The sequence below is a fragment of the Oncorhynchus masou genome, chromosome 31 (genome assembly GCF_036934945.1).
Source record: "Oncorhynchus masou masou isolate Uvic2021 chromosome 31, UVic_Omas_1.1, whole genome shotgun sequence".
Taxonomy (NCBI): Eukaryota; Metazoa; Chordata; class Actinopteri; order Salmoniformes; family Salmonidae; genus Oncorhynchus; species Oncorhynchus masou.
Genome location: NC_088242.1, coordinates 84,888,248 through 84,905,909, shown reverse-complemented (window position 1 = coordinate 84,905,909; position 17,662 = coordinate 84,888,248). Strand labels below are relative to the sequence as shown.

General features: G+C 44.0%; 1 protein-coding gene across 1 annotated transcript in view; it reads right to left on the bottom strand.

The window, feature by feature from the left end:
• The window catches only part of LOC135524620 (polyamine-transporting ATPase 13A3-like), a 62,072-nt gene extending 57,398 nt beyond the window's left edge, over positions 1-4,674 (bottom strand). The window contains exon 1 of the mRNA XM_064952325.1: positions 4,477-4,674. The gene's annotated coding sequence lies outside the window, so the exon portion shown is untranslated. The remainder of the gene's footprint in view (positions 1-4,476) is intronic.
• Positions 4,675-17,662: the final 12,988 nt, after the last annotated feature.

Below are 17,662 nucleotides of genomic sequence, written 5' to 3'. Positions count from 1 at the left end.
AACTGCAATTTGGGAGGATTTGGGCTTATAAATTATAGTACTAGCCATTGAAAATAGTGATAAGCTGAATTGGGGGGGGGGGGTTGTCCTCAGGGTTTCGCCTGCCATATCAGTTCTGTTGTCCTCACAGACATAAATTTAACAGTTTTTGAAACTAGTGTGTTTTCTATCTAAACCAATTATATGCATATCCTAGCTTCTGTGCCTGAGCAACAGGCAGTTTATTTTGGGCACACTTTTCATCCGGATGTCAAAATACTGCCCCCTACCCCAGAGAGGTTAGCAGGTTGGCCTGTCAATCCATCCCTGTGGGTGGGATTGTCAGAGTGGAGCAGGGTAGTTGAGACAGTCACAGAGTTGGTAGGGTTTCAGACTAGAGGTCAACCGATTATGATTTTTAAACGCCGATACCGATTATTGGAGAATCAAAGAAAAGCAGATACCGATTAAATCGGACGATTTTATATTTTTTATTTATTTGTAATAATGACAATTACAACAATACCGAATGAACACCTATTTTAACTTAATATAATACATCAATAAAATAAATTTAGCCTCAAATAATGAAACATTTTCAATTTGGATTAAATAATGCAAAAACAAAGTGTTGAAGAAGAAAGTAAAAGTGCAATATGTGCCATGTATAAAAAGCTAACATTTAAGTTCCTTGCTCAGAACATGAGAACATATGAAAGCTGGTGGTTCCTTTCAACATGAGTCTTCAATATTCCCAGGTAAGAAGTTAGAAGTTGTAGTTATTATAGGAATTATAGGACTATTTATCTCTATACCATTTGGTATTTCATATACCTTTGACTATTGTATGTTCTTATAGGCATTATAGTATTGCCAGTGTAACAGTATAGCTTCCGTCCCTCTCCTTGCCCCTACTTGGGCTTGAACCAGGGACACATTGACAACAGCCACCCTCGAAGCATCATTACCCATCACTCCACAAAAGCCGCGGAGCAAGGGGAACAACTACAAGGACTCAGAGCGAGTGACGTCACCGATTGAAAAGCTATTAGCGTGCAACCCGCTAACTAGCGAGCCATTTCACATCAGTTACACCAGCCTAATCTCAGGAGTTGATGAGCTGTTTATTACTTCAAGCCTAATTCTTGAAGCACAGCGAAGAGCTGCTGGCAAATGCGGGAAAGTGTAATGCTAGCTAGCAACTTACCTTGTGTTCTTGTGGCTCTCGCGAAACAGGTCGTCCAGCCTGCCACTCAGTCTTCTCGTGGAGTGCAATGTAATCGGCCACAATCGGTGTCCAAAAATGCAGATTACCGATTGTTGTGAAAACTCGAAATCGGCCCTAATTAAATCTTCCATTCCGATTAAATCGGTCGACCTCTATTTCAGACCTATCAATCGATCACTATCGGTGGGAATTTCAGGGATGGGATGTTTGAGAGTCCCAGGGTTGTTAGGGTTTCAGACCTGTTATTTCATTATTGGGAGTGGGATTTTCAGGGGAAGGGAATAGGTTAGTAATCTAGTCATTTAAAAACACCTTTCCCCCAATAGGCTTGGGAGGTAACGGGACTGTCATACTGGGATATTTGGTAATACTGGCACTGAACACAAGGGGCGCTGCTATCAAACCCCGCTAATATTCTGTAATCCGAAGGTTAGCAATGCTAACAAGTATACTGAACAAAAACAAACATGAAACAATTTCAAAGATTTTACTAAGTTACAGTTCCTATGAGAAAATCAGTCAATTGAAATAAATTCATTAGGCCCTAATCTACATACTTCACATGATTGGGAATACAGATCTGATCAAAATGGGCCTCAGGATCACGTCACAGTATTTTTGTGCATTCAAATTGCCACCGATAAAATGCAATTTTGTTCGTGGTCCAAAGCTCATGCCTGCCCATACCATAACCTCACAGCCACCATGGGGCACTCTGTTCACAATATTGACATCAGCAAACCTCTCGCCCACAAAACACCATAAACATGGTCTGCGGTTGTGGGGCAAGTTGGATGTACTGACAAATTTCTTCGAAAACATTTCAGGCAGCTTATGGTAGAGAAATAAACATTGAATTCTCTGGCAACAGCTCTGTTGGACATTCCATGAGTCAGCATGCCAATTTCATGCTCCCTCAAAACTTGAGACACCTGTGGCATTGTGTTGTGTGACAAAACTGCACATTTTGGAGTGGCCTTTTAGGTGCACCTGTATAAGGATCAGCTCCTTGATATGCCACACCTGTCAGGTAGGTGGATTATCTTCGCAAAGGAGTAATGCTTATTAACAGGTATGGAAACACATTTAGTCACCAAATTTGAGAGAAATAAGCATTGTTCGTATGGAACATTTCTGCGATCTTTTATTTCAGCTCATGAGACCAACCATTTACATGTTGCGTATATATTTTTGTTCAGTGTACATGTACAATTCCATAGAGAATACTAACTAAATGCTGATGTGTGCATTGCGAACATTTTGTAGAGCTTCGGATCTAAACTATACAAGTATAGGTAAATAAGAATGTTCTTAACTGTTTTGCCCAAATGTAAATTTAAAAAATTTAAATAAGTTACTCAAATTCTACTCACAGTTTGCTGCACGCGCAAAACAAATAATAGGCAGCAAGGCTCCTGATCTATGAGGGGATTCTATGCTGTTGTAACGGATGTGAAACGGCTAGCTTAGTTAGCGGTGCGCGCTAAATAGCGTTTCAATCGGTGACGTCACTTGCTCAGACCTTGAAGTAGTGGTTCCCCTTGCTCTGCAAGGGCCACGGCTTTTGTGGAGCGATGGGTAACGAAGCTTTGTGGGTGACTGTTGTTGATGTGTGCAGAGGGTCCCTGGTTTGAGCCCGGATATGGGCGAGGGGACGGTCTAAAGTTATACTGTTACATTGATGCTGTTGACCCGGATCACTGGTTGCTGCGGAAAAGGAGGAAGGTCAAAAGGGGAGTGAGTGTAACGGATGTGAAACGGCTAGCTTAGTTAGCGGTGCTCGCTAAATAGCGTTTCAATCGGTGACGTCACTTGCTCTGAGACCTTGAAGTAGTGGTTCCCCTTGCTCTGCAAGGGCCGCGGCTTTTGTGGAGCGATGGGTAACGATGCTTCATGGGTGACTGTTGTTGATGTGTGCAGAGGGTCCCTGGTTCGCGCCCGGGTATGGGCGAGGGGACAGTCTAAAGTTATACTGTTACACTGTTACCAAGCAAATAATTGATTTAGGACATAGCTAACCACTTAACTAGATAGCTAACTAGCTACTAAATTAGCACACCAAAACGCACAACTGCAGAGCATTTAGCACATTTTAGACAGTTAATTTAATAGTTATAAGATATCTAGCTGGCAAAAATGTAGCTGTGAATTCCTTACTGTAATTAGATCACCTGGAGCATGCTGCACAACAGTGAGTTACTCACACAAGGATCCGGACAAATACCACGTGACATGTGACTGGGGACTACCGTAAGCTTCATAATATTGTGACAAGTGAAATTTAGAACGTAATGTTCTTTATCTCCTAACTTATTGTGCAAGTTGATTGCAGGTATTTACTTAAAGTGCATATCAGTATTCAAATGTATAAAATAAATAGTAAATAGTTTCAATGGTATTGAAAAACCATCCTGTGGCTTTTTCCAAAATATCTCGGTATACAGTATATACGGTTTACCAAAGCCTATTTTCCAATATAATTTGTGGCTAAACCTAAGAAAAATAGTTGTGTTCCATTCATAAATATGGATTCCCCCTGTTAAGAAACTGTTGAAATGTTTACACCCAAATTTTCTGGGGGGGGGGGGACACACACTCCCAAGCTTTTGCACCCCCACTTTCAGACAAAGTTAAGCACCCATGCACTACCTACCTAGTTAGTAACATAAGCAAATGCTTGTGTTATTTAATGTTAGTCATCTTAGTGACTTTCGACAGACAACGCAGTGATGAACTGCATACAATAGCAGCTAAAACATGTAACCTTAACTAGCTAATGTTATCAGATAATAGGGAGAGGGGGACCAATATGACAGAGCAAGAAAGCTAGCTCGCTCATAGAAATTAAATGAGCTGGATAAATAGCTAGCTTAAGACGCTCGTTCTAGTTTAGCTGTCAATGTGAAACACAGGAGAGACAGCAAACGGACTGGAGGAATCCCCATTTCGTGATACACAAGAACTGGCTACACTACTATGGTATGGCTGAGCATGACTGAACTGTGGCTAGTTGCTAACGTTAGCTTTCTTAGGCTGCGTTTAGACAGGCAGCCAAATTCAGAGTTTTTTTCTCTTTAATTTCTCTTTAGACTAAAAAGATCTGTTCTGAAAAAGAACTGATGTGAATGTGATTGGTCAAAAGAACAATCAGTGGAAAAAATATCAGAAGTGACTGCCTGCCTGTTTAAACGCAGCTTTTTAGCTCGCTAGCAAGCAATCTCCAACACATGGGGTGATGTGGAGAGCTCAAATTAAATAAAGACACTTACCAGAACCACCTGGACTCTTTGACGATCACCTGAGAGTCATAGTAAGACGAGAGCAGCTGTTTTCAAAAAGAAAAACGTTGTTGCAGAGAAGTATAGCTGGCTATATATATTTTATATCGAATGTAGTCGCCTCACAATTAAATGTTGACAGCTCAGTGAAAGAACGAATGAGGCGTCGGATTAACTGCCTGAAACTTCCTCACTTACCAAGAGGAAGTGAAGGCGTGAGGCACAGGATATGAGATCACGAAAGAACATACGCGGTTATAAACTCCGTGGTCAAATAGCGCACATATTTCTGCCTTATATTATCATCACAATATCTTCACTCACCTCGCTGGGGTCACATTTGTTGTATTTAAACTTTACAATCTACATGTCATACATACTTGTACGCCGGCATGCATACCCACAGCATGGAAGGGTGTTTTCCATTCATGATTCCATCTGGTTAGGTGTGTTCTTCTTGCATTAAATATTATTGTATAAATAACATGAATTCATTCAAGACCAGACAATATAGCTTAATTGCGTTAACACGGCAATTTATTGTATTTTACTCTGGATGGCAGAACATTATGAGATCTATTGAAACTACCGAGAACAGTCTGTCATAGCATATGACGAGCAAAAGCTCATACATTTTAGACCGGCTATAATACATCCCATGTCTCTCTTCCCTCAGAGCGAGCGACCAATGACGTACTCACCAATCCTAAAGAAAAACAAGAAAGCCCATTCAGGACTGGTGCCTCAGATGTTCTAATCCTTGCTCCCAGTCAGTTGTGCAAACAGAATTCCAACTATTTATATGGAAGGACAGTTTGTTTTAATTTTCCCCTGTCTCGGAAGGGAAAATAATCAACCTCAGGCCCTGGTACCTCACAGCCCAGAGGCTGGGCAATGCCAGCTCAGCATTCAGACTACATCAGAACACAAGGCACTGGCAGTGACTGGGCTTCAGGATCTGCATGTACTCTGTATGTGTGCTATGCTGTCTCTGTTTTCAGCATGTCAAAAGGGGCTTGAGACAAATATGGTAATAAGCCTTAATAGATGTGCAATATAAAATAACATTTAATGAGGACACTGACATTCATTGTCACAAGAATTCGTGTTGATGTAGTCAAGAGGTTTTAAATTAATGGCACATTTCTACTGTTTATCAGCAATTGCTTGGCTAGCCCTCGTTCTTATCACAGACCAATGTCTTCAGCAGACATTTCACCAAAGGAAATGTAATGGGGTGGAGAAGAATGTGCTTCACAACTTTGCTCTAATCTATGTATTGTCCTATTATCAGAACCCAGGGAAGTCACTTGAATGCCCATCAGTTAAAACAAGTCTGTGACTACCCAGCCCGCAGTTCGAGAAACGGGCCAGACAGGCAGGGGAGTGGGAGCTACTGGGAAGGACGGAGGAGCCCATTCCGTCTAGTCTGACTCTTATCAGGTTTGCCGGGCCTTTTCCAGTTCAGCCCTGATAACCCGGCCTTACTAGTAAAATACAGGAACTGAACCCTTGACCTTGCGAGGCGGCCAGGGAGTGACACTGTTTTATAAGGGGAGGTCTACAGTGACACATCCCTAATGGGTCTTGTTAGTTAGTGCAGCCCATGCAAAAGCCAGGCTGATAAGTAGTTTGGGTGTCCGTTTAATGAGCGGTGCAAACCCATAACAGGCAAGCTGTCTACAAGGCCAACTGAGCATCTAAGGAGCGATAACGGCATTTGTAGTCGAGAGAATAACAAGACAGATACACAGCCATATAATGTGTATATGAGCCATTTAACCCAGTCATTCAATATTTAATGAAACAACAAACTGCTAGATCAATGTCCAAATTGTTATGTAAACTCCACAGGACATTTATGATGGCAAACCAGTAACATATATGACACCCAATGAAAGCATGAGACATGACAATAAAAACACAAAGTTTGATGACAGATACATTATTTGCACCTTTATTACCTTATATAGTCACTATACAAAACACAGATCTGACACAATGTGATATAATGAGGAACTATTACCAGGTCATTCACCAGTGTTTGAAATGATCATGCCACTCCAGTCACCACTCTGCTTGATATGCTCTTTATAGTCTGTCCAATGATGCCACAGATTCAGACAGTGGGTTTTGGGCTTCGGTTCTTTGGTCATTCTTGCAGGGGAAACTGCTACACTTTCTCATGTTCTTTTGGCAGTTTTTTCCACTGTGCATTTGCTTTTTCAAAATCCCACCGTTGTTTTGTTATAAGGCAGAGATACTGTTTATCTATTATGCATATTCACTATGAATGACATGTTGTTTACGTCTACATCTTAATCACATGATTGTGTTCTTGTTCTCTATGGAAATATTCTACACTGCAATAAAACACAACAATGTTCATTTTTTCACTCCAACCTGCAAACTGTGATACTCAATGATGTCACATGTTCAACCAATCAACTCCTCAGTCATTGGAGAGCAGTGTGCAAAATGTTGAGCCAAGCCCCTGACCAGCAAGCATCACACAGGAGACTGTAAACAGCTCCCAAAATATCAGAGCCAAGTGACGAATCCCCTATAGACTAGGCAACCATTTTGCTTGCTTCCGAGGCAGACTGGCCCTGCCTCAGTCTTTAATCAAAGATCTTTAACAGCAGAACAATCGGGCCACAATGCAAATCTTGAACAATTCAACCCCTCCGCCTCACCCCTACCCCGCTAGAACGAGCACTCAGCAGAAATGTGCTAGAAACACAATACAAAGCAAATTCCAAACAGCTTTCTTGTGGCTGGGGTTGTTTTTAGAGTATGATGAAACAGAGCCAGAGTCCTGTGGTGAGATTATGCAGCTGGCAAATTGCAAAAGTCCTTATTTCCTCATGGGATTTCAATGCAAAAGCAATTAGTGAAATGCAAAACAACCTAAATTATTTCAGTTAACTTCATGATTTATGCAAATTATTTTAATATCATTCAGTTGTAAAACGAAATACTTTAAATCCTTAGCCCATTTGTTCTCCAAATAAGATCAAACAACTTTACAGCTCTATGGCCTAAGCCTAGAGTTTAGTTTTATAAAATATAAAGGTACACTACCGTTCCAAAGTTCGGGGTCACTTACAGTTGAAGTCGGAAGTTTACATACACTTAGGTTTGACTCATTAAAACTTGTTTTTCAACCTCTCCACACATTTCTTGTTAACAAACTACAGTTTGGCAAGTCAGTTAAGACATCTACTTTGTGCACGACTGTCACGTCCTGGCCATAGAGAGGCTTTTATTCTCTATTTTGGTTAGGCCAGGGTGGGACTAGTGTGGGCATTCTAGTTTCTTTATTTCTATGTTTTCTATTTCTTTGTTTTTTGCCGAGTATGATTCCCAATCAGAGGCAGCTGTTTATCGTTGTCTCTGATTGTGGATCACATATAAACTGTCATTCTCCTTTTGGTGTTTGTTGGGATCTTGTTTTTTGTTAGCTCTGTGAAGCCTGCAGTACGTGACGTTCGTTATTCTTTTTGTTGTTTTTGTTTGGTGTTCTGAGTAATTAAAGAATCATGAACACTTACAACTCTGCACCTTGGTCTCCTTCCGACGACAAACATTACAGAAGATCCCACCACAAACGGACCAAGCAGCGTGGTCAGGAGGACTGGACATGGGAGGACATCCTGGACGGCAAAAGATACTGGACGTGGGAGGAGATCCTGGCCGTAAGGGATCCTCTCCCATGGGAACAGGTGGAAGCAGCGAGGGAGTCACGGCAACGAAGTAAGCACGAGAGGCAGCCCCAAAACATTTTTTTGGGGAGGCACACGGGGAGATTGGCGGAGTCAGGTTGTAGACCTGAGCCAACTCCCCATGCTTACCGTGGGGAGAGAATGACTGGTCAAGCACCTTTTTATCCAGTTCTGCGCACCATGACTTCGGTGCGCAGCCACAGCCCTGCGCGCTCTCTGCAATCTCCCCGCAGTTGCTGTGCTAGAGTGGCATTCAGCCAGGAGGGATTGTGCCAGCTCAGCGCTCCTGGCCTCGGGTGAGTCTCTTTAGCCCAGGTTATCCTGCGCCAGCTCTACGCACGGTATCCCCAGTTCGCCAGGACAACCCAGTGCGGCCTGTTCCAGCTCCCCGCACTTGCCGGGCTAAGGGGGGTATCCAGCCAGGACGAGTTATGCCAGCTCTGTGCTCCAGACCTCCGGTGAGCCTCCCCGGTCCAGTGTGTCCTGCGCTGGCTCTACGCACTATGCCTCCAGTGCGCTGTCATAGCCCAGTGCGTCCTGTGCCAGCTCTCCACACTCACCGAGCTAGAGTGGGTATCCAGCCAGGACGTGTTGTGGCAGCTCCACTCACTAGGCTGCCAGTACGTCTCCTCAGTCCGGTGAGACCTGTTCCAGCTCCACGTTCAAAGCCTCCAGTGATGATCCATGGCATGAAGCCTCCAGTGATGATCCATGGCACGGAGCCTCCAGTGATGATCCATGGCACGGAGCCTCCAGTGATGATTCATGGCACGGAGCCTCCAGTGATGATCCATGGTACGGAGCCTCCAGTGATGATCCATGGCACGAAGCCTCCAGCGACGATCCATAGCACGAAGCCTCCAGCGACGATCCATGGCACGAAGCCTCCAGCGACGATCCATGGCACGAAGCCTCCAGCGACGGTCTCCAGACCGGAGCCTCCAGCGACGGGTCCCCAGTCAGGAGCCTCCAGCGACGGTCCGGAGCCTCCGGGCAATGATCGGTGTTCTGGTTCCGCCGGCGATGATCTGCGGCCCGGTTCCTCCAGTGAAGGAGCACCAGGGCCGCCACCAAAGCTAAGGGATCTGCGGGCGAAGGGGGTCTACGTCCCGCACCAGAGCCGCTGCCGTGAAGAGATGCCCACCCGAACCCTACCCTTTAGAGTCAGGTTTTGCTGCCGGAGTCCGCACCTTTGGGTGGGGGTACTGTCACGCCCTGGCCATAGAGGCTTTTATTCTCTATTTTGGTTAGGCAAGGGTGTGACTAGGTTGGGCATTCTAGTTTCTTGATTTCTATGTTATCTATTTCTTTGTTTTTTGCCGAGTGTGGTTCCCAATCAGAGGCAGATTATTTCACTTATATTCACTGTATTACAATTCCAGTGGGTCAGAAGTTTACATACACTAAGTTGACTGTGCCTTTATACAGCTAGGAAAATTACAGAAAATGATGTCATGGCTTTGGAAGCTTTTGATAGACTAATTGACATAATTTGAGTCAATTGGAGGTGTACCTGTGGATGTATTTCAAGGCCAACCTTCAAACTCTGTGCCTCTTTGCTTGATATCATGGGAAAATCAAAAGAAAACAGCCAAGACCTCAGAAAAGAAATGGTAGACCTCCAAAAGTATGGTTCATCCTTGGGAGCATTTTCCAAAGGCCTGAAGGTACCACGTTCATCTGTACAAACAATAGTACGCAAGTATAAACACCATGGGACCATGCATCCGTCATACCGCTCAGGAAGGACACGCGCTTTGTCTCCTAGAGATGAACGTACTTTGGCACGAAAAGTGAAACTCAATCCCAGAACAACAGCAAAGGACCTTGTGAAGATGCTGGAGGAAATGGGTACAAAAGTATCTATATCCACAGTAAAACAAGTCCTATATCGTCATAACCTGAAAGGCCGCTCAGCAAGGAAGAAGCCAATGCTACACAACCATCATAAAAAGCCAGACTACGGTTTGCAACTGCACATGGGGACAAAGATCGTACTTTTGGGAGAAATGTCCTCTTGTCTGATGAAACCAAAATAAAACTGTTTGGCCATAATGACCATCGTTATGTTTGGAGAAAAAGGGGAAGCTTGCAAGCCGAAGAACACCTTCCCAACCGTGAAGCACGGGGGTGGCAGCATCATGTATGGCAGCATCATGTTGTGGGGGTGCTTTGCTGCAGGAGGGACTAATGCACTTCACAAAATAGATAACATCATGAGGAGAAAATGGTGTGGCTATATAGAAGCAACATCTCAAGACATCAGTCAGGAAGTTAAAGCTTGGTTGCAAATGGGTCTTCCAAATGGACAATGACCCCAAGCATATTTCCAAAGTTGTGGCAAAATGGCTTAAGGGCAACAAAGCCCTGACCTCAATCCTATAGAAAATTTGTGGGCAGAACTGAAAAAGTGTGTGCGAGCAAGGAGGCCTACAACCTGACTCAGTTACACAAGCTCTGTCAGGAGGAATGAGCCAAAATTCACCCAACTTATTGTGGGAAGCTTGTGGAAGGCTACCCAAAACGTTTGACCCAAGTTAAACAATTTAAAGGCAATGCTACCAAATACTAATTGAGTGTATGTACATTTCTGACCTACTGGGAATGTGATGAAAGAAATAAAAGCTGAAATATTTAATTCACTCTACTATTATTCTGACATTACTCATTATTAAAATGAAGTGGTGATCCTAACTGACCTAAGACATGGAATTTTTACTTGTGTTAAATGACAGGAATTGTGAAAAACTGAGTTTAAATGTATTTGGCTAAGTTGTATGTAAACTTCCGACATCTATAAATGAAACTGTACATTTTCTTGTTTTTGAAAGAAAAGCTCCATTAAAATTGATCAGAAATACAGTGTAGACATTGTTTATTTTTTATGCTGCTTTTCATGATATCCAATTGTTAGTAGTTACTATCTTGTCTCATCACTATAACTCCCATATGGCCTCGGGAGAGACAAAGGTCGAAAGCCATACATCCTCCGAAACACAACCCAACCAAGCAGCACTGCTTCTTAACACAGTGGTCATCCAACCCAGAAGCCAGACGGATATCCCTACTGACCAAGCCCTCCCTAATGACGCTAGGCCAATTGTGTGTTTGACCTCCAGGTTGCAGCCGGCTGCGACAGAGCCTGGGCGCGAACCCAGGGTCTCTGGTGGCACAGCTAGCACTGTGATGCAGTGCCCTAGACCACTGCGCCACCCGGGAGGCCCTGACAGTGTAGACAATGTTAATGTTGTGAATGACTATTGGAGCTGGAATATCTACATAGGCGAACAGATGCCCATTATCAGGAAACATCACTCCTGTGTTCCAATGGCACATTGTGTTAGCTAATCTACATTCATCATTTTAAAAGACTAATTGATCATTAGAAAACCCTTTTGCAATTATGTTAGCACAGCTGAAAACTGTTGTTCTGATTAAAGAAGCAATAAAACTGGCCTTATTTATACTAGTTGAGTATCTGAAGCATCAGCAGAGTTCGATTACAGGCTCAAAATGGCCAGAAAGAAATAAGTTTCTACTGAAACTTGTCAGTCTATTCTTGTTTTGAGAAATGAAGGCTATTCCATGCAATAAATTGCCAAGAAACTGAAGATCTCGTGTTCTACGCTGTGTACTACTCCCTTCACAGAACAGCACAAACTGTCTCTAACCAGAATAGAGAGAGGAGTGGGAGGCCCCAGTGCACAACTGAGCAAGAGGACAAGTACATTAGAGTGTCTAGTTTGAGAAACAGACGCCTTACAAGTCCTCAGCTAGCAACTTCATTAAATAGTATCCGCAAAACATCAGTCTCAATGTCAACAGTGAAGAGGCGACCCCGGGATGCTGGCCTTCTAGGCAGAGTTGCATAGAAAAAGCCCTATCTCAGACTAGTCAATAAAAAAATAAAAGATAAAGATGGGCAAAAGAACACAGACACTGGACAGAGGAAGATTGGAGAAAAGTGTTAAGGACAGACTAATCTAAATTTGAGGTGTTCGGATCACAAAGAACGTCATTCGTGAGACGAAGAAAAAATGAAAAGATGCTGGAGGAGTGCTTGACGCCATCTGTCAAGCATTGTGGAGACAATGTGATGGTCTGGGGGTGCTTTGGTGTTGGTTAAGTGGGAGATTTATACAGGTTAAAAGGGATCATGAAGAAGGAAGCCTATCACTCCATTTTGCAAGACCATGCCATACCCTGTGGACGGCGTTTAATTGGAGACATTCTTCCTACAACAGGACAATGACCCACAGCACAGCTCCAAACTATGCAAGAACTATTTAGGGAAGAAGCAGTCAACTGGTATTCTGTCTATAATGAAGTGGCCAGCACAGTCACCGGATCTCAACCCTATTGAGCTGTTGTGGGAGCAGCTTGACCGTATGGTGCGTAAGAAGTGCCCATCAAGCCAATCCAACTTGTGGGAGGTGCTTCAGGAAGCATGGGGTGAAATCTCTTCAGATTACCTCAACAAATTGACAACTAGAATGCCAAAGGTCTGCAAGGCTGTAATTGCTGCAAATGGAAGATTATTTGACGAAAGAAAAGTTTGATGGACAATTATTATTTCAATTAAAAATCATTATTTATAGCCTTGTCAACTTCTTGACTATATTTCCTCTTAATTTTGCAACTCATTTCATGTATATATTCATGGAAAACAAGGACACTTCTAAGTGACCCTAAACTGTTGAACGGTGGTGTAGCTGGCACTGCAATAAGAATAGCACTTCCCAGGCCTATAGGAACACATTTGGCAGGCTGCCAGCCCATCCCCATTTATAGATGATTTGTCAGTGTTAGTGATTGAAGATTATGCAATACTGAGCGGGAGTCGTTCCCCCGCCATATTACTAAGTAATTGGACGTCTGACCTTTGTCAGACCTTGGTAAATTCTAACCAGAGGGAAAGAATAACATTTGAAATGTTATGTAATTGGATGAAAAAGACCTCAAATACTTGCATGCCACTGCTGACAAAATGACAACGACTCAATTCAAAGCCATGTTAACTACAATAAGTTCTGAACCCCTGTTTGGCCCTACTGCTCTTTGACACACTTAACCAGGGGAGGTTCACATCATTAGCTTTTTCCTGTTTGGTGAATAGTATAAGGTTGCAATTGTTTTCACTCACACCATTTGCAATTGTTTCAGATTAAATGACGTCCTCCATGACTTTACTTTCAGAGAGCTCCATTATTCTAAAGATGTGAGGGACAAAAGGGTGCCAATAGAAAATGTATTTTCCACAAGGCACTAAAGACATCTCACAATCACCACCCTAACAATTCTAAACTCTTTTCCTAATTATAAGGTTGACAGGTTGCTTATGAGTCGTTCCACATGATTTCAATCCCTTTCTGACAGCACCCCTTTCATACATGTTTGCCCGTGGTAGAAGTGATCAGAAAGTGACTTTTTTGACCTGAATGAATGCCAAAGCATTCACATGATCGAGGTGCTCAAAATTTATCCACTTTGCATACCATACCATTAGACATCCGTCTTCATCACTGAAAAACAGAAACGGTTGAGTTTTGATATAATTTGAAATCTTTGTCAAACTAGGGTTGATTAAACTATTTCATACATTTTTTTTAAAACAGATTTTTACCTTTAATGTCAATATCTAAAAACACTTTTTCTCATGTTCATAGCTTAGAACTTAGAACCTATTTTACATCAGAGGTGTTTGTTGTGCCCACCATCGGTTGACACTAAGCATGCTCTTGAATACAGGGTGGTAGTCATGTTTTGGCTGATAAATGTACTGAAATGTGAGTACAATTCAACTTCAGCTTTCAAATGGTACCATAAAGATGGTTGAAGATTCACACATCAGAAAATGTTTAACAGGAAACCTATTGAAATCATAGAAATATAGATACTAGAATAGACATTCCCATTAAAGTTGACATTCGACTGGGTGGACCAGCAGCCATATTTTTGGTTGTAATTGGAAGTAAAATGTAAATTCAATTTAAAAAAATGTCAATGGTGTACCAGCTAAATTGCAGTTGTCTCAAGTGATAAGTCCATTCTATGAATTATGTTTCTATAATTGAAATGACACCCTGTATTGAAAAGTATGCTGTGTCTGGCACAACACAAAGTCCCAGGGCCGGCTCCAGCATTTTGTGGTTCCAAACGAGATATGGTTGTGGGACCCTCGCACCTCGTGGAAAAACATTTAAGGGCCCCCTTCTTGACATTTAAAATATATATAAACAGCTCTGGAAAAAATTAAGAGACCACTGCAAAATTGTCAGTTTCTCTGGTTTTACTATTTATAGGTATGTGCTTGGGTTAAATTAACATTTTTGTTTTATTCTATGAACTACTGACAGTATTTCTACTAAATTCCAAATAAAAATAGTAATTTAGAGCATTTATTTGGAGAAAATGACAACTGGTCAAAATAACAAAAACACTGCAGTGTTGTCAGACCTCAAATAATGAAAGAAAATAAGTTCATATTCATTTTTAAACAACACAATACTAATGTTTTAATTAACTTAGGAAGAGTTCAGAAATCAATATTTGGTGGAATAACCTTGATTTTAAATTGGAGATTTCTTGTGTCTTGGCATGATCTCCACCTGTCTTTCACATTCATGTTGGGTGATTTTATGCCACTCTTGGCACAGAAATTCAAGCAGCTCCGCTTTGTTTGATGGCTTGTGACCATCCATCTTCCTCTTGATCACATTCCAGAGGTTTTCAATGGGGTTCAGGTCTGGAGATTGGGCTGGCCATGACAGGGTCTTGATCTGGTGGTCCTCCATCCACACCTTGCAGGCCATGGAAGAACTGGGACGTTTTCAGCTCCCAGCAATTGTGTACAGATCCTTGCAACATGGGGCCGTGCATTATCATGGTATCTCTGTGCATTCAAATTGCCATAAATAAAATGCAATTGTGTTCATTGTCCATAGCTTATGCCTGCCCATACCATAACACCACTGCCAACATGGGGCAATCTGTTAACATCATTGACATCAGCAAACTGCTCGTCCACACGATGCCATACACAATGACTGCCTGGTACATTTGAAACCGGGATTCCGTCGTGAAGAGCACACTTCCCCAGCGTGCCAATGGCCATCATTTGCACACTGAGGTCAGTTATGACGCCTGTTACGTACACCTCTTGGAGGAGGGAACACAACACCCTGCTACACTCAACTCCCCGTGGAGTGAAAGAGTTATGTGACTGTAGGTACGGGTAAGGATGACTGAGACAGAGAATTTTACCATTAACACGGAATTTATTCCTTCACACGATCATTTTGAGAAAAGGGGTCTGGACAGAACAAAAGCAAAGAAAGTTAAAGTTAAAGAGCCCCCTCTCCTACCTTACCTACCCACCCACAACTTACCTAACTAGCACCACCTGGCGCACTAACCAAAATGCAGGGGATGGTCCGCCCAGGTCTTACTTAGTGTACATAGACAGAGTACATACTACGGGTATATGTATGTCTGCAGGCCTAAGCACTCCCAAGATGCCTTCCCCCTAGGAACAAAAACAGAATAATACAAACAATTTCAATAATCAAAACAGTCCTTTTGACGTAAACAAAATACTTTACAAAAACTGTCTGAGCAACAACCAACACAGAACATCTCTCTCTCTCTCTCTCTCTCTCTCTCTCTCTCTCTCTCTCTCTCTCTCTCTCTCTCTCTCTCTCTCTCTGACCACAATCAACTCTATGTTTGTATGAGTATGTATGTATGTATTGCCTTCAAGCTCTGTCAGGTTGGTTGTTGATCAATGCCAGACAGCCATTTTCAAGTATTGCCATAGCTTTTCAAGCCAATTTAAATCAAAACTGTAACTAGGCCACTCAGGAACATTCAATGTCCTTTTGGTAAGAAATTCCAGTGTATATTTGACCTTGTGTTTTAGGTTATTGTCCTGATGGAAGGTGATTTTTCCTCCCAATGTCTGTTGGAAAGCAGATTGAACCAGGTTTTGCTCTCGGATTTTGCCTGTGCTTAGCTGTTTTCAGTTTATTTTCATCCTAAGAACTTCCTAGTCCTTGCCGATGACAAGGAACCTCACTGCTCGACTGAGGGACCTTACAGATAATTGTGTGTGAAGGGTGCAGAGATAATGTATTAATTCAAACATCATGTTAAACACTATTATTGCACACAGAGTGAGTCCATGCAACTTATGTGACTTGTTAAGCAAAGGTTTACCCCTGAACTTATTTAGGCCTGCCATAACAAAGGGGTTGAAAACAAAGGGGTTAACAAAGGGGTTAACAAAGGGGTTGAAGAACCCGCCCTCTGCTTGCGGATCCACCATCTTTGGTGGCGGCTCTGGTGCGGACTGAAGAACCCGCTCTTCCCGCAAATCCAGCCATGGACCCAGGCTGAACACTGTGCCTGGACTGGACCTAGATGCCGAGGAAGGCTCCTGCCATGGAGCGGGACTGGACACCGGCCCTGGCCCTGGCCTGGACATCAGTGCAGAGGAAGGCTCCTGCCATGGAGCGGGACTGGACACCGGCCCTGGCCCTGGCCTGGACATCGGTGCAGAGGAAGACTCCTGCCATGGAGCGGGACTGGACACCGGCCCTGGCCCTGGCCTGGACATCGGTGCAGAGGAAGACTCCTGCCATGGAGCGGGACTGGACACCGGCCCTGGCCCTGGCCTGGACATCGGTGCAGAGGAAGACTCCTGCCATGGAGCGGGACTGGACACCGGCCCTGGCCCTGGCCTGGACATCGGTGCAGAGGAAGACTCCTGCCCTGGAGCGGGACTGGACACCGGCCCTGGCCCTGGCCTGGACATCAGTGCAGAGGAAGGCTCCTGCCATGGAGCGGGACTGGACACCGGCCCTGGCCCTGGCCTGGACATCAGTGCAGAGGAAGGCTCCTGCCATGGAGCGGGACTAAACACCGGCCCTGGCCTGGACATCGGTGCAGAGGAAGACTCCTGCCATGGAGCGGGACTGAACACCGGCCCTGGCCTGGACATCAGTGCAGAGGAAGGCTCCTGCCTTGGAGCGGGACTGGACACCGGCCCTGGCCCTGGCCTGGACATCGGTGTAGAGGAGGGCTCCTGCCTTGGAGCGGGACTGGACACCAACCCTGGCCTGGACATCGGTGCAGAGGAAGGCTCCTGCCATGGAGCGGGACTGAACACCGGCCCTGGCCTGGACATCGGTGCAGAGGAAGGCTCCTGCCATGGAGCGGGACTGAACACCGGCCCTGGCCCTGGCCTGGACATCGGTGCAGAGGAAGACTCCTGCCATGGAGTGGGACTGGACACCGGCCCTGGCCTGGACATCGGTGCAGAGGAAGGCTCCTGCCATGGAGCGGGACTGAACACCGGCCCTGGCCTGGACATCGGTGCAGAGGAAGACTCCTGCCATGGAGCGGGACTGGACACCGGCCCTGGCCTGGACATCGGTGCAGAGGAAGACTCCTGC